Here is a 17,007-nt window from a genome sequence, read left to right as displayed (position 1 = left end):
CTCTAAAATTTTATTATGTGCTTTATGTAATAATTTGTATAAGGTCAAATTTGCATAAGTCAAGTGTTGAGTAGCCAGCCCAGCATCTGTACATCATTAACTAAATAGAAAGGGAAAGGATAGAAAGATGGTTAGAATAGGGTTTTATTTTTTTCCCATTTTTTGGAGGCTGAGAGTGAGAAGATTATAGGGAATACTGCTTCCTTCCTTCCTGGTTTTGTTATTAAACAATTTTAGATTCTCAGATCATAAATGTGCTCAGGGCATCTCAATTATGATAGTTTATTTGTAAGGATACTGGAGAAAATAAGGAAGGTAAGGCAGTTAGGCAAAACAGAAGAAAGTCCTGCAGCTAAACCACCTGGCCTTGGAGATAACAATCCTTCGTTTCCAAAGCGGACCTCAGGGAGAACGGGAATGCATTCAGCTGCTCACATGCCTGGCATTACTTATTCTCCTCTCTTGGACAGGCCTCCAGCGTCTCTCTGTTCTAGGCTTTCCCTTCTCTGATTCTTACTCTCCTTTCTAGCTCCAGGACTTTCCTTATGCTTGACTCCGACTGCCTCATGGCTTTGGCTTCTCTCTGGATCTACACAGCTTGTGCCCAGCCATCCAAGAGTCCAGTGCATTCATTCATTCATAATATTTAGCTTCAATTAGATACCTTTCTTATGTGTTTCCTTGACACTCATTTCTTCCCTACATTTTTTGAACATCTTTTTAAAACATCTGACAAGTTCATGAAAATTCCCCAAAGTGTCTCTTCCATGCCCATAAATGCAGACCCAGCAGTCATTTTATACAATATGATCCCACTTTCCTATCAATCCCAAGATCAGCCCATCAGAGTTTCTTCTCAGGCAATGGAGAGAATGCGTCAGTCTCTCTGGGTGGCTGGGCCTTTAGCTTGTAGCTTGGCTCTCCTTGCTCCTTTCCTGGTCATATACTGTCTCATTTTGCTCCAACCCAGAAAGAATTCAGCTCTCTCACTAGTTTCCATTAAAATATTTGGTCATTCGAGTATTTTATAATTTTTGTCGTCTCTACTGTACATGAGTTGAAGGGGAGAGAGGTCTCTTAATTTCTTCCCTCCCTCTCCTTCCAATCTCTGTCTCTGTCCTGGGTCATGCTCATTCCATTTGTGTTTTGCACTGCAGTTTAGAGTAATCATCTTTTGCATTTGAGCATGCCCTGAGGGCTCACCCACTAAGCCAATCAGCTTATCAAAGCATTACTTCCAACTAGATACTCCTCCTGGGGGGCGGAATTCTGCTCAATAGAAGTACCTTCTGACAAGTTTATATCTGGAAACTGACCAGCTTTATAACAGCACTCAGAATGGTCTTTGGAGAAAGATAAACAGAAGCAAAGAGGACAGTCACACAGAGCACATCTTGGATAGACAACAGCTCTCCAATTCCTGTCCCTTTTCTCTCGAAGATCAGGTTGCTTCTCTTTCCCTTGTATTCTTTGAAATAGCCCATTACCTAATAATTCCCTTCCTAACTTCAGGTAGCTAGGTTACCTAATTGTCACCAATGACCTTAATTAATATAAAAAAAAGAGCACCACTTTTTATTACCACTGCCAGTTATCTGATCTGTGCTCACCACTTGATTGAATGCTGCATCAGGGCAAGGGCTGCATTTGTCCTGCTCACTATTTTATTTTCACTAAGCATAAGCATGTTTCCTGGACACTGAATAAATATACTTTGAATGACTATACGGTTATTAATGGCCAATTGTGTACCAAGAACTATTTTATACACTGAAATTATGAGATGGGAGATGTGATCCTGGACCTCACATTGCTTAGAGTCGAAATTCCTCCCAAATCAGCCCAGCTCTACCTCTACTTCAATTGTCTCTCATATTAGTTAGGTCTCTCTGAACTTTGGTGAGAGGAGCAGATCTTATAAGGGGATGGGATAAAACTGGGCCTTGGGAACAACTAGAACCAGGGACAAATACAGTCAGGACCATTTTGTCTCTCTTTTGTCTCTATCTCTCCATCGGCTTCACCATGTCCGAATCTTTCCCCCGAGTATGGAATAGTAACCATCAGTTTTCACACTCACATTATTCCAGCTCTGTCGTTTTCCATGGTTCTAATTTGAGAAATCCTGTGGAGGCCCTCTAATTGGTTCAGCTTGTGTACTTCTCTGGGACAGTCACTGTGGAGAGAGGCACTGGGATTATTTTAATTTGGGTTTCCATCCTATACCAATCACCACCTAAAGGATCTGGAAGAGGATGGCAGCTTCCAGTCTTAGCCACATGGATGGGGCAAGATCAGAGAGGGGCTGGCACTCTTCTGGGCAGACAAAATACTGGATGTCTGCCCACTCTAGCCCCTCACCCTCACGTTCATTAATTCCTTTCCTTGATTTTATTTAGCAAATGCAATTGACCCTGTAACAACATGGGTTTGAACTGTGCAGATCCACTTACGCATGGATTTCTTTTTTAATTAAGGCAGCTACGTTATTTGGAATAAGGAAGTGGCAGAAGCAACTGTGAGTGTGCCTCCCCAGCTCAAGATGAGGGCTCACTACCACAGCACCCCCCACCCAGTTTTTTTGGAGAAAACCCTCTTCTCTCTCACTAGTCGTGTTATCTACTATCACACCTTCTTACAAGCCAGGCCTGGCATTGACTGATACCCGCTTTACAGTTCAAGAATCAGGTCCAGACGGAGCAGCTAAGCATTCTACCTGGGGAGATGGACCTTTTGTATGGGTTAGTGTATGTGCTAGTACAGGGCTACTGAACCCCGATCTTGAATTAGAGAAAATGAATGTGATTTGTTTGCTTCTCAACAGTGGCTTACATGTAAAAATCAGTTTTATAACTCCTTTCATTGAAACATTTTCTGATCAAATAATCTTGCAAAGGGGAGCTCACCTAGCTTCAGTCTACAATATAAAAGCAAGAAGAAATGATAGATTTTTTGCCATTATCACGTTCAGGACCTTCACAGAGGTGAAGCCGTGTGCAGGCCCCAAGGAGCTGTGCTAAACTGTCTGTGCCAAAATTCCATGTATTGCCCCTGAGCCTGGAAATGGTCAGCTGGCTGGTTGTACCACAAACAGCCACAGGGCCTTCATGTAATTCTTTTCATCCACTGTGAAGTGGTGATAAATCCCACCAGGAATAGGTATCATCTCTCCTCTTTCCATGAAAATCCAGATCCCTTTGTCTCTGTTTCATGCATCAGGAGTATCTGCTGCTGTCCAAGATGCAGCGATTCTCAGCATCCAAGTGTAAATAAACGCTCCTCATAAAACATCTAAATCTTTTCTTCATAATTTGGCAGTTTATCTTTGTATATGGTTATTTTGTCCATTCAGGAGTACTTTCTCTTTTTAGGACTTTTCTAATTCTGAATCACTCTCATATTTGTTAGCATTTAGCTTCCAATAAAGGACCCCAAGCTGGCACAGCTGCTGCAGGTTGGCCAGGCCACAGAGCTCCTTGCAGGGGGCCACCTCAGGTCCTACACAGACCCCTCCAAGTACCAGCTCTGCACCATGCCCTGGCTGGGGGTGCTGTGAGCACCCCTACCTATACCCTTGCCTGACTCTGTACCCCAACCCCCCGACTGCACACTCCCCACCCCAGCCCTGAACTCCAACCTGCCACTGCAGCCTGCACCCCCACTTCTATACCTGGATTTTTTTCAATAAATGCAGTAAATACTGTAAGCACATTTTCTCTTCCTTACAATTTTTAAATAACATTTTATTGTCTCTAGCTTACTATATTGTAAGAGTACAAAAATATGCATTAATTGATTGTTATGTTACTGGTAAGGCTTCTGGTCAACAGTGGGGTATTAGTAGTTAAGGTTAAGGGGAGTCAATGGTTACATCTGAATTTTTAACTGCACAGGGGTCAGCACCCCAACCCCCGTGTTGTTCAAGGGTCAACTGTATCTATTAAATGCTCATTTAGTGCAAAGCATTGTGCTAGGCTCTTAGGCTAAGCATTTACATTTTATGTATCAAAATTAAATTTTCAGGGGAAAACATACATCTTTTCATAATCTGTCTAATAACCCAATTTTCCCCACATTTATTTCTCAGAGTTACAGCATGGTGAAACCTTCAAGCACTGGTTTATTTGGACCATCCCCATGCACATGGATCAGGTGGTTTTATCTTTTGTTCCTATCCTTGCCATCCCTAATCTGTCAGGCGGGCCTGAATCTGTACCATCTGGCTTGTTTGTTCTACTTCTCTATCTTTTTATCATGGCTCCATTAACTCACATCTAAGGATGTCAAGAAAACAAAAGAATATACTTTCAGATTTAAAAAGAAAGAAACATACAAAAAATACATAAATCATACTGTTTGACAATAGCCCAGAAGATTGCATGGGAGGATCTTTGTGTTTTCGGTAGAAAAGAAGAAAAATGGAATTTCCATGCCTTGCATCAGCACTTGACAGCAGGAGTTACTGTATATTGGGCACCAAAAAGAGGGAAGGACATCAGGAAGAATTTAGCCTGAAATAAGCACAATTCCATGGAGGATGACTACACATTTTCTCTGGGGATCATCTTATAACAGAAGGTAATTTAAACATGAGGCTAACCTACATTTTGTCTAAGAAGTTCTTAACCATGAACATTTCTGCCTCATAAAACATGGTCACTTACAACACGGGCTTAGCAACTTCCTATCGCTTAATGTCACACCTATGTAATGGAGACTCATGTGTCAACAAACTCTTCCCAGATAAACAGAAGGCGCTTGTCCAAGAGTAATAAACACCTGTCACATAGGTTGCTAAGAGCTCAAATAAAGATAAATTTGTTAGCCTGACCTAAATGTTCTCTGGATCTCAAATTAATCTAATGTTATCTGACATTTGGCACTTTCTCTAACCCAAGAAGGGCCACTCTCTGGTCAGGGTCTCATCACTCTTTTTCAAGAAGTAATTGTTATTTTGCCTCTTGGATTTACCTGCTTCATCAGTAGAGTATTACAATCTCCAACTGTACCACCCACACTTGAGCCAAGTTTATTTTTACGTCATTCTAAATCAAATGCTTGGTCCCTAGAGTCAATAAGAACCTAAGCCTAAGCCTAACAGCAAAGGGAAACTTTTTTTTTAGATTCTCTACATGATTTGAATTAGAAATAAATTATATTTGCGTTTTAAAATGCACTTCAGAGATCTCTTAATTTAAACTCTTAGTTTTACAGCTGAAGAAACTCAGACTTCAAGAAGTAATTTCCCCAAGGTCCCACAGATCTTAGTGACAGAGGGCTAATTTATGCTAGAACATCATTTTGTTTTACCTTAATTATGAGGAAAGTGAAACTAACTGTTCAAAATATGTTCTATACATTTTAATATGTTTAGTTAAGACAAACAAAAAGTTTTTTTTTCTGTCTATAGAAAGTCGTGTTGGCAAGCAGCCAGCAAATTAACCAGCTAGCTTTTTTAGATTTGCAAGTTAGTAATTACCTTACCTTTCTAGGAAATTAAGATTCAGTACATCAACCTTTGCGAGGGAGAAGGTAATTGAGAGGGGTAGAGAAAACACTGAGAAGTCACCAGCTGTAGACGCAGAAAACACCTGCCTGAAACTCCCCATTAGAGCAAAACAGATTTGTACTACTAATACTATTACTACTATTCCTGTTATTGTTTAATGTAATCGAACCTCTGATGTCCTCCTAGAGCAAGCTCTGAAACACAGTTTACAGCTCTTAGGAATCTAGATTCCTTTTCCTATCAAAGCCTGCCTTCTATTGTCTGGAAGCCTGGGGCTTGCACAGTAGCTTGCTCACAGCTAAAGCTGGAACAAAAGCTTTTCCCCATCACTCCCACTGGACCTAACCTGATCAACTGCCTGAAACAGAGGAGATGGCTTTATGGTAGGACAGAACAGACCACTGGAATCTCATAGCACGTGCCTCAGATCCAGGTGTCCAAAGGGCTGTGTGATCACTGTGTGCTTCCTGCAAACCCTCCTGGGCTTGCAAATTTCCCTTGTTCACCATTTTAGCCAGCTGATCAATCCTCCTTTCTGGCTTTTACTACCCTCCCCACTTGATTACCATACAATGCAACATGTTTTGCCAAACATCTGTACATTTTATTTATACAGAAATGACTGCTCTCCAGCTAACTAAGTCTGACCTCCTAGGTGCCAAATGCTCTTAAGGGAATTTTTGAAAACTTCTTTCAAACTTTATCCTCTTAAGATAGTTTATTTAATCATGCATTTGTTTAACATCAGAGAGAAATTTAAATAAAAAGAAATTCACCGGCATTTCAGATTGCAGATATTGGAAACCCAGTGACGATATGACATAGCAATGTGAAAGTGTGAATTCTCGCCACAACATACATTATAGATGAATCTCCCAGACATAAGAAGAGAAAGAGGACACAAAAGATTACAGGCTGAATAATTCTGTATTTATCAAGTTCCAAAACAGAAACCCCAATCTATGATGACTGATCAGATAGTGGTTGCCATTGGCAGGGTTATCCACTGCAAATGGGCATCAAGAGCCGGCTGGTGCTGTCAGGAAAGTTCTGTCTTGATCTTAGTGATGGCAGAACTAATTTTACTTACATTTATATTCTTTCAGTTGTAGACTTCAGATCTAAATACTTCATTATATATAAATGTATACATAGTATGCTTTAATTCAAAAAATTGTAGAAATATGTTATACTCTGAAAAATTTTTTTTCAAGATTTAGTGACTTGAAGCATTCTTTGGGGCCACCATTCCTGTAATTACACATTTCCTTTTCAGGCTGCACAAAGTCTGTAGTCCTACCCTTTGTCGGTGGAAAGACCGAAGGCTCCCCATTCCCCAGCCTGGCTGCTCCTCCAGAGGATAATCCGAGCCAGGCTGCTCTGCAGACAAGATAGGCTCCCCACCTCCTCACTGCAGTCGGCCTGGTCTTCCAGTGTTGCTATGAGCGCCTGGTGTTTTCTCCTAGTCAGAATTATCCTGTAGACATCTAGATTACCCACAAATCTTTCTGGATGTGGCAGACAACCAAAAAAAAAAAAACCCATTCAGAAATCCTCCTTCAAATATTTAAAGGCTATTTTTAAAATATAACAACCTCAAAATGCAAAAAATTTTGTGGTAGATTCATAGTCCTCACAAAACAAATACAAGAAACACAGGAGTGTAATCCCAATGATTATAGCATGCTAACACATCACCTGTTTTCCTGTGTCATTTTCTTTGTCCTTGATTGTCTGTATGTACAAATAATTTAAAAGATATAATCTATCATACATGTAACATTTTTACTTAATAATTTTTCATAGAATTTTGAAAAATATTTTCTGAAATTATTATACTGTTATTTAACTACTGTTCTTATTTTACAGTGTTATGAAAAATAAACATCTTCAAGCATGTAATTTCTTTCATTATCTGAAGCATGGCTTAAATTCCCAGGGACAGGATTTCTGTGGGGGAAGATGTGTGGATATTAGAATATATAGGCAAATTTACTGTAGAAAAGGATTATACTAATTTCTAGGCTGCTAAAAATATATAATTGTACCAATTTCACCAGTCTTGCCAACATTAATTTCTTTTTTTTAAATAACAACTTCACTGAGATAGCTTTCATGTATCACCCATAACCATTAGCAGTCACTCCCCATTTTCTCCTCCTCTCAGCTCTTGACAATCTATCTTCTGTCTCCATGGAATTGCTTATTCTAGATGTTTCATATAACTGGAATCATACAATATGTATCTGGCTTCTTTCACTGAGCCTGCTTTGGAGGTTCATCCATGTTGGAGCATCATTCCTGGCTGAATAATATTCTTTTTTTCTTTTTTACAGTGTTTTAAATTAAGGTATTACTGACATACACTCTTATGAAGGTTTCACATAAAAAACAATGTGGCTACTACATTCACCCATACTATCGAGTCCCCCCTTACCACACTGGAGTCACTGTCCATCAGTACAGTAAGGTGCCACAGATTCATTATTTGCCTTCTCTGTGATACACTGTCTTTCCATGATCCCACACATGTGTACTAAACATAATGCCCCTCAATCCCCTTTTCCCTCCCTCCCCACCTGCCCTTCCACACCCCTCCCCTTTGGTAACCGCTAGTCCCTTCTTGGAGTCTGTGAGTCTGCTGCTGTTTTGTTCCTTCAGTTTGGCTTCGTTGTTACATTCCACAAATGAGGGAAATCATTTGGCACTTGTCTTTCTCCATCTGGCTTATTTCATTCAAGATAATATCCTCCAGCTCAATCCATGTTGTTGCAAATGGTAGTATTTCTTTCTTTCTTATGGCTGAATAGTATTCTATTGTGTATATGTACCACATCTTCTTTATCCATTTGTCTACAAATGGACACTTAGGTTGCTTCCATATCTTGGCTATTTATTGTAAATAGTGTTGCAATAAACATAGGGGTGCATATGTCTTTTTGAATCTGAGAAGTTGTATTATTTGGGTAAATTCCTAGGAGTAGAATACCCGGGTCAAATAGTATTTCTATTTTAGCTTTTTGAGGAACCTCCATATTGCTTTCCACAATGGTTGAACTAATTTACATTCCCACCAGCAGTGTAGGAGGGTTCCCCTTTCTCCGCATCCTTGCCAGCATTTGTTGTTCTTAGGGATGCTGGCCATCCTAACTGGTGTGAGGTGATATGTCACTGTGGTTTTAATTTACACTTCCCTAATAATTAGCAATGTGGATCATCTTTTCATGTGTCTGTTGGCCATCTGAATTTCCTCTTTGGAGAATTGTCTGTTCACATCCTCCACCCATTTTTTAATCGGGTTATTTGCTTTTTGGATGTTGTGGCATGTGAGTTCTTTATATATTTTGGATGTTAACCTCTTGTGGAACTGTTGTTTATAAATATATTCTCCCATACTATAGGATGCCTTTTTGTTCTGTTGATGGTGTCCATTGCTGTACAGAAGCTGTTTAGTTTGATGTAGTTCCATGTGTTCATTTTTACTTTTGTTTCCCTTGCTGGAGGAGATGCATTCAGGAAGAAGTTGCTCATGTTTATATTCAGGAGATTTTTGCCTGTGTTGTCTTCTAAAAGTTTACTGTTTCATGACTTAAATTCAGGTCTTTGATTCATTTCGAATTTACTTTTATGTATGGGGTTAAACAATAATCCAGTTTCATTCCCTTGCATGTAGCTGTCCAGTTTTGCCAACACCAGCTGTTGAAGAGGCTGTCATTTCCCCATCGTATGTCTATGGCTCCTTTATCATATATTAATTGATCATATATGCTTAGGTTTATATCTGGGCTCTCTACTCTGTTCCATTGGTCTATGGGTCTGTTCTTGTGGCAGTACCAAATTGTCTTGATTACAGTGACTTTGTAGTGGATCTTGAAGTCAGGGAGCATAATCCCCCCAGCTTTATTCTTCCTTCTCAGTAACTCTTTGGCTATTCAGGGTGTTTTGTGGTTCCATATGAATTTTACAACTATTTGCTCTAGTTCATTAAAGAATGCTGTTGGTATTTTGATAGGGATTGCATTGAATCTGTAGATTGCTTTAGGCAGGATGGCCATTGTGACAATATTAATTTTTCGTATCCATGAGCAGGGGATGTATTTCCATTTATTGGTATCTTCTTTAATTTCTCTCATAAGTATCTTGTAGTTTTCAGGATATAGGTGTTTCACTTCCTTCATTAGGTTTATTCCTAGGTAATTTAATCTTTTTGATGCAGTTGTGAATAGAATTGTTTTCCTGATTTCTCTTTCTGCTAGTTCATTGTTAGTGTATAGGAATGCAACAGATTTCTGTGTATTAATTTTGTATCCCACAACTTTGCTGAATTTAGACATTAGAGCTAATAGTTTTGGAGTGGATTCTTTAGGGTTTTTTATGTACAATATCATGTCATCTGCAAACAGGGACAATTTGACTTCTTTCTTCCCAATCTGGATGCCTTTTATTTCTTTGTGTTGTCTGATTGCCGTATCTAGGACCTCCAGTACTATGTTGAATAGAAGTGGGGAGAGTGGGCATCCTTGTTTGTTCCCAATCTTAAAGGAAAAGCTTTTAGCTTCTTGCTGTTAAGTAGAATGTTGGCTGTGGGTTTCTCATAAATGATCTTTATTATGTTGAGGTACTTGCCCTCTATACCCATTTTGTTGAGAGTTTTTATCATGAGTGGATATTGAATTTTTTCAAATGCTTTTTCAGCATCTATGGAGATGATCATGTGGGTTTTGTCCTTCTTTTTGTTGATGTGGTGGATGATGTTGATGGATTTTCGAATGTTGTACTATCCCTGCATCCCTGGAATAAATCCTCCTTGATCATGATGGATGATCTTTTTGATGTATTTTTGAATTCGGTTTGTTAATATTTTGTTGAGTATTTTTGCATCTATGTTCATCAGGGATATTGGTCTGTAATTTTCTTTTTTTGTGGCGTCTTTGCCTGGTTTTGGTTTTAGAGTGATGCTGGCCTTATAGAATGAATTTGTCCGTATTCCCAACTCTTCTAGTTTTTTGAAAACCTTAAGGGGGATGGGTATTAGATCTTCACTAAATGTTGGATAAACAGTGATGAAGCCATCTGGTCCAGAGGTTTTGTTCTTAGGTAGTTTTTTGATTACCAATTCAATTTCCTTGTTGGTAATTGGTCTGTTCAGATTTTCTGTTTCTTTCTTGGTCAGCCTTGGAAGGTTGTATTTTTCTAGAAAGTTGTCCATTTTTTGTAGGTTATTCAGTTTGTTAGCATATGATTTTTTATAGTATTCTCTAATAATTCTTTGTATTTCTGTGGTGTCTATATTTTTCCTTTTTCATTTATGATTCTTTTTATGTGTGAAGACTCTTGATAAGTCTGGCTAGTGGTTTATCTATTTTGTTTATTTTTTTGAAGAACCAGCTCCTGCTTTCATTGATCATTTCTATTGTTTTATTTTTCTCCACTTTATTTATATCTGCTCCAATCCTTATTATGTCACTCCTACTCACTTTGGGCCTCATTTGTTCTTCTTTTTCTAGTTTCATTAACTGTGAGTTTAAACTGTTCATATGGCATTGTTCTTCTTTTCTGAGGTATGCCTGTACTGCCAATTTACTTCCCTCTTAGCGTGGCCTTCACTGCCTCCCACAGATTTTGTGGTGTTGAGTTATGGTTGTCATTTGTCTCCATATATTGCTTGATCTCTGTTTTTATTTTGCCATTGATTCATTGATTATTTAGGAACATGTTGTGAAGCCTCCACGTGTTTGTGGGATTTTTCATTTTCTTTGATTATTTTTATTTCTAGTTTTATACCTTTGTGGTATGAGAAACTGTTTGGTACAATTTCAATCCTTCTGAATTTACTGAGGCTCTTTTTGTGGCCTAGTATATGATCTATTCTTGAAAATGTTCCATGTGCACTTGAGAAAATTGTGTATCCTGCTTTTGGGTAGAATGTCTGTTAGGTCCATCTGTTCTAATGTATTGTTCAGTGCCTCTGTCTGTCTACTTATTTTCTGTCTGGTTGATCTGTCCTTTGGAGTTAGTGGAATGTTGAAGTCTTCTAAAATGAATGCATTGCATTCTATTTCCCCCTCTAATTCTGTTAGTATTTCTTTCACATATGTATGAGCTCCTGTGTTGAATGCATAGATATTTATAATGGTTATATCCCCTGTTGAACTGTCTCCTTTATCATTATGTAATGTCCTTCTTTGTCTCTTCTGACTTTCTTTGTTTCAAAGTCTATTTTGTCTGATAGAAGTACTGCAATACCTGCTTTTTTCTCCTATTAGTTGCATGAAATATCTTTTTCCATCCCTGCACTATTAGTTCTCATATGTCTTTGTGTTTGAAGTGAGTGTCTTGTTGGCAGCATAAAGATGGTCTTGTTTTTTTATCCATTCAGTGTCTCTATGTCTTTTGATTGGTGCATTCAGACCATTTACATTTAGGGTGATTATCGATAGGTATGTACTTATTTTCATTGCAGGCTTTAGATTCATTGTTACCAAAGGTTCAAAGGTAGCTTCATTACTATCTAACAGTCTAGCTTAACTCACTTAGTATGGCATTACAAACACAATATAAAACTTCTTTTTTTTTTCCTCTTTTTCTTACTCCTCCATTTTTTATATATTAGGTATTATATTCTGTACTCTTTGTCTACCTTTGACTGGTTTGGGGAGTAGTTGATTTGATCTTGTATCTTCTTAGTAATTAATTGTTCTACTTTGTTTTCTGTAGTTTTATTTCCTCTTGTGTCAGCTATTTCACTTTAGGAACACTTCCATCTACAGCAGTCCCTCCAAAATGCACTGTAGAGATGGTTTGTGGGAGGTAAATTCTCTCAGCTTCTGCTTATCTAGAAGTTGTTTAATCCCTCCTTCAAATTTAAATGATAATCTTGCTAGTTAGAGTATTGTTGGTTCCAGGCCCTTCTACTTCATTGCATTAAAAACATCATGCCCCTCCCTTCTGGCCTGTAAGGTTTCTGCTTAGAAGTCTAATGATATCCTGATGGGTTTTCCTTTGTATGTGATCTTTTTTCTCTCTCTGGCTGCTTTTAATAGTCTGTCCTTATCCTTGATCTTTGCCATTTTAATTATTATATGTCTTGGTGTTGTCTTCCTTGGGTCCCTTATGCTGGGAGATCTGTGCATCTTCATGGCTTGAGAGACTATCTCCTTCTCCAGACTGGGGAAGTTTTCAGCAGTTACCTACTCAAAGACACTTTCTATTTCTTTTTCTCTCTCTTCTTCTTCTAGTACCCCTATAATGCAAATATTTTTCCATTTGGTCTGTTGCAGTTTTCCCAATATTCTTTCATTCCTTGAGATCCTTTTTTTCTCTCTGTGCCTATTCTTTGGCAAATTTCTGCTCCAGCCCTCTTAGCAGATGTAGCAAGAATAGAGGCTGTTGGCCAAAAGACAGATAAAAGGCAGCATAGAACAGAGGAGCATTCATCAAGGACCCACCCCTTTCTTCTCTGCCACCCAGATAATTCCTGGCCCTTGCCCATTGTTGGGGGAAGTCTTCAAGAGGATGTGGCTGCCTGTTGACCCATAAGCTGGACCTGGAGCTTGGAGTCTCCTCACCCTCTCCCTTCCTTGGGATGTGCATTCCACTTGCCTGCCCTGCTCCGAGAAGCTGCCCAAAGAACACAGCCTTGAGGCTGTGATGTGGTCTTGAGACCATCTGGACGGTGTATGCAACTGAACTCAGTTAAAACCTAAATAAAACTTCTAAGATTCTGGTAGGTAGGTGAGGAATCTATCATCTTTCAGCCACCAAAGGCAAGCCTGGTGCATAAATACATTCCTGTGCTTATTAAACTGCCATGTATCAATCTGGGGTGGCCTGATTCTTCAGTTTCTCCCTGTCCTCCACATACGGGGGCTGGTTTCAGATTACACCCACAAAGCTTCTGAGGAGGTTTCAAACTAATACCCATTAACTGAAAAATCACCCCAGGTGAGAGGAAGGAAAAAGAGAGAGAAAAATCCTGAAATGATGGCATTGTATAAAACCATGAGTAGCCAAGAAAATACTGGAGTGACTTGAGTCTACCATGAATTGGTCAAACTGACTTTCTCACTAACCTGCAGTTGTGATGCTCCTTCCTAGAGTCCAACACATACCACAAGCCTACTCTCTTCAACAGGGTTGGATCTAGGTTAACAGAATAGCTGGAAGATTTGGGGAGGTGGGTTTAAAGACTGTTTCCATACCTTTTCTCCTTCTTATGTGCTTCATGGATATCCTCCATTATCATATCCTAAGTGTTGACATCAACACTTAGATATCTGCTTTCTTTTGAAGCAGGAAAATTTGAGAGTGACTACTTGAAAACCTTTCTCCAATCTTAAGTCATCATTTATGCTTGACCTAGTGCTAATGGAAATATTGTACCCGAAGTCCAGAAAATATGTACCTTTTACTCACTTTATGCACATAATCACATTATGAAGGTATCTACAGTCTAAGTGTATCAACATTACAAGTAATTGCTGCTAGGTCATCAGAGCTTCAGATAGATAATAAGCATTACCATTAGCAAGAGCCTGGTGAACAGAGGTCAAAAGTTAGGTTTTCACAGAAACTGAAGGAGTCTAAAAGCTTTAACATAGGAAACTGTTTATCAGCTCTTTACTTCCAGGGGCATGGATATATTCTATTCATCTAGGGAGTACACAATGATGCTGTGAAGGAAGAATTTCCTCCCATATGACAACTTTCTTATGGTGACAGCGATGAAGCTGCCGATAAGATTCAACACTGTGCCTTCACATTATCTGCCTACAACTGTGAGCCCTTCCCAGCACATCAGCAGAAAAATGAAAAGCAAGTGAAAACCTGAAAACAACTTGAAGAAAGCAGAAGCAGCTCATTTCTCATTACAGAGTTTAATTGAACTGAAAAGTTTTCCCTAAGTTTGGTGCAAATATTTTTGGCAACAAAACCTGAACTGATACAAGGGTGTTTAATGATTATTTCACATTCACTCATTTCTCTGCATAAATAACAATGTGCTTGATTACAGGACACAGACCTGTTGGGGATTTTATATTATACATACATATCAGCAATTATATAACGAATGTGCTTTAAATTACCACCCTGAAACTCAAATATTTCTGAATTCTAAAATACTTCTAGCAGCAAAGGTTTGAGATAAATTAGCACTAGTTTTCTTACTTAGGTTACACAGAATTATTCTAGACACTTTTACTTTACATGGCATTATATTTGGCCCATATTCCTGACCCTAGCTTCTCATCTATACCCATAAATTGTAATATATTTCATCTTAACAGGAGTACTAGGTAATTAATGAAAGCTAGCACTTAAAATGATAATATGTGTGTATACATACACATAAAACTTACATATGTTTATGTGTATACAAATACATATTCACAGAGCTGCTACGGTAAATGCCTTGAATTTAGTAAACACAGATTTATAATTGACACTTTCATTCAGTGATCTATTTGTCAGATGCAAAGCTTTAATTAAGAGCCTTGGCAGCAGGTAGAAAGGAGTACCACTGAAATGTCTGGAGACTATCTTCAGGCAGCTAACTCACTGATCTCCCTTCACATTGCTGAATATCTTAGAGGAGCCTAATATTCATGGAAACTAATTTATCTCTATATTGTTTAAAGAGCTTGTATGTGGCATCTATATCTACAGTGAGCACTGTAAGCATTACTTCTTGATTACATTGCAGGAAGAGCTAAGGTTTATATTGTGTTTTTCAAAGAGCTGCAATTCATATTCTCCAGATTTGATTTTGCATAATGGAGATGATGATAATAGCCACATCAGGAGCTGTTCTGGGAATTAGATAACGCATTAAATGTCAAGCCCAGTGCATTCCACATGATACCACTGTGAGATAATAAAGCAAGCACTGTTCTCCCCAGTTTTCAGATAAGGCCTAGAAATGGTAGGTGGTTTCCACAAGGTCACATGACCAGTAAACTGGAAAACTGACACTTGATCTAATCTTGCTGGCTATGAGTGAGTTCAGTGTTTTTGCCATATCTCAAATAAATGATGATATCTTTTACCATAGCTTTTTGCTAAATGGATATGGCTTTGTTATTTTTGTTAAATATTCAAACAATGCATGCTCATTATAGAAACAATCACACAGATCTAAAATTGGATAGATGTAAAGAAAGAAGTACCCCCAAATTGCTTATCATCCAATCACTCAGAGAAGCATGTCTAATTTGGCGTATAAACCTTGAAGACATTTTTCTATGCATAAAACACTTGTAAATACAATATAACAAGTAAAATAGGATAATAACATATATCATGTTTTGTAGCATTGTTTTTTTCATATAAAATATAGGTACCTTTCTGTATCAATAAATACATGTTTAACTTACAAATTTCAAAGTATTTACTAAGGTGCACACAACTGTACCTTTCTAAAATACTGCTGAATTTATTCTTAAGATCTGCAACAAGTAGAAGAGTCAATCTGGCCAGTCCATAGTGGACTCAGTCATTGAGTGTTGTCTTGGTTACTCATGGTTTTACATAGTCACATCGCTTCAGGACTTTTTCTCTTTGTCTTCTCCTTCACTTCACATGGGGTGAGTTTTCAGTGAACAGGCTAGGGCTATGAATCATCTGGGCAGTTAGGAGACAGGTTTGGATCCTTGATGTGTCCTATGCTGCCCTTTATCTGCCCTTTGGCCAGCAGTTTTTCTTCTTTCTACAATTGCTAAGAGAGTTGGAATCATTCCTTGACATCTGGCTGTCAGACTGTACATTCTCCATTCACCTTATTCCAAAGACAGGGTCTTTCCAAGTCTGCTCACTATCTCATCTGTCTTAATCTGTTTGGTCTACTGTAACCAAAATACCACAGACTGGGTGGCTTAAACAACAGACATTTATTCTCACATTACTGGAGGCTGGGAAGTTCAAATTCAAGGTGCTGGCAGATTCAGTGTCTGGTGTGAGCCTACTTCCCAGTTCAAAGAGAGCTGTTTCCTCACTGTGTCCTCACGTGGCAGAGGAGGCAAGAGAGCTCTCTGGGGCCTCCTTTATAAGGGCACTGATACCTGTCTTGAGGACTGTACTCTTACGATCTAATCACCTCTCCAAGTCCCCACCTCCTAATACCATCATCTTGGGGGTTAGGATTTCACATATAAATTCTGGGGGGATATAACATTCAGACCATGACATCATCTAGGCCTTCTGAACTGCTCAGCCCATGCCAAACTGAGTGTGTCCTTGGGATCATATGCTGACACATCCAACAAGGTCATTGCTCTCCTCCTGCCAGGGTACCATGTTATGGTAGGCTGAATAATGACCCCCAAAAGATGTTCACATTTTCATCCCCAGAACTTTGAATATGTTACTTTACATGGTAAAAGGGACTTTGCAGATGTGATTAAATTAAAGATCTTGATAAAGAGATACTATACTGGATTGTCTTGGTGGGCCCAATGTAATCATGAGGCCTTTATAAAAGGAAAGCAGAAGGGTCAAGAGCA

General features: G+C 38.7%; 1 pseudogene; it reads right to left on the bottom strand.

Moving 5' to 3' along the window:
* Positions 1-2,976: 2,976 nt before the first annotated feature.
* On the bottom strand, positions 2,977-3,534 carry LOC118916562 (acireductone dioxygenase-like; annotated as a pseudogene).
* Positions 3,535-17,007: the final 13,473 nt, after the last annotated feature.

Source organism: Manis pentadactyla, chromosome 17 (genome assembly GCF_030020395.1).
Source record: "Manis pentadactyla isolate mManPen7 chromosome 17, mManPen7.hap1, whole genome shotgun sequence".
NCBI lineage: Eukaryota > Metazoa > Chordata > Mammalia > Pholidota > Manidae > Manis > Manis pentadactyla.
This window is presented reverse-complemented; position numbering and strand designations above follow the sequence as displayed.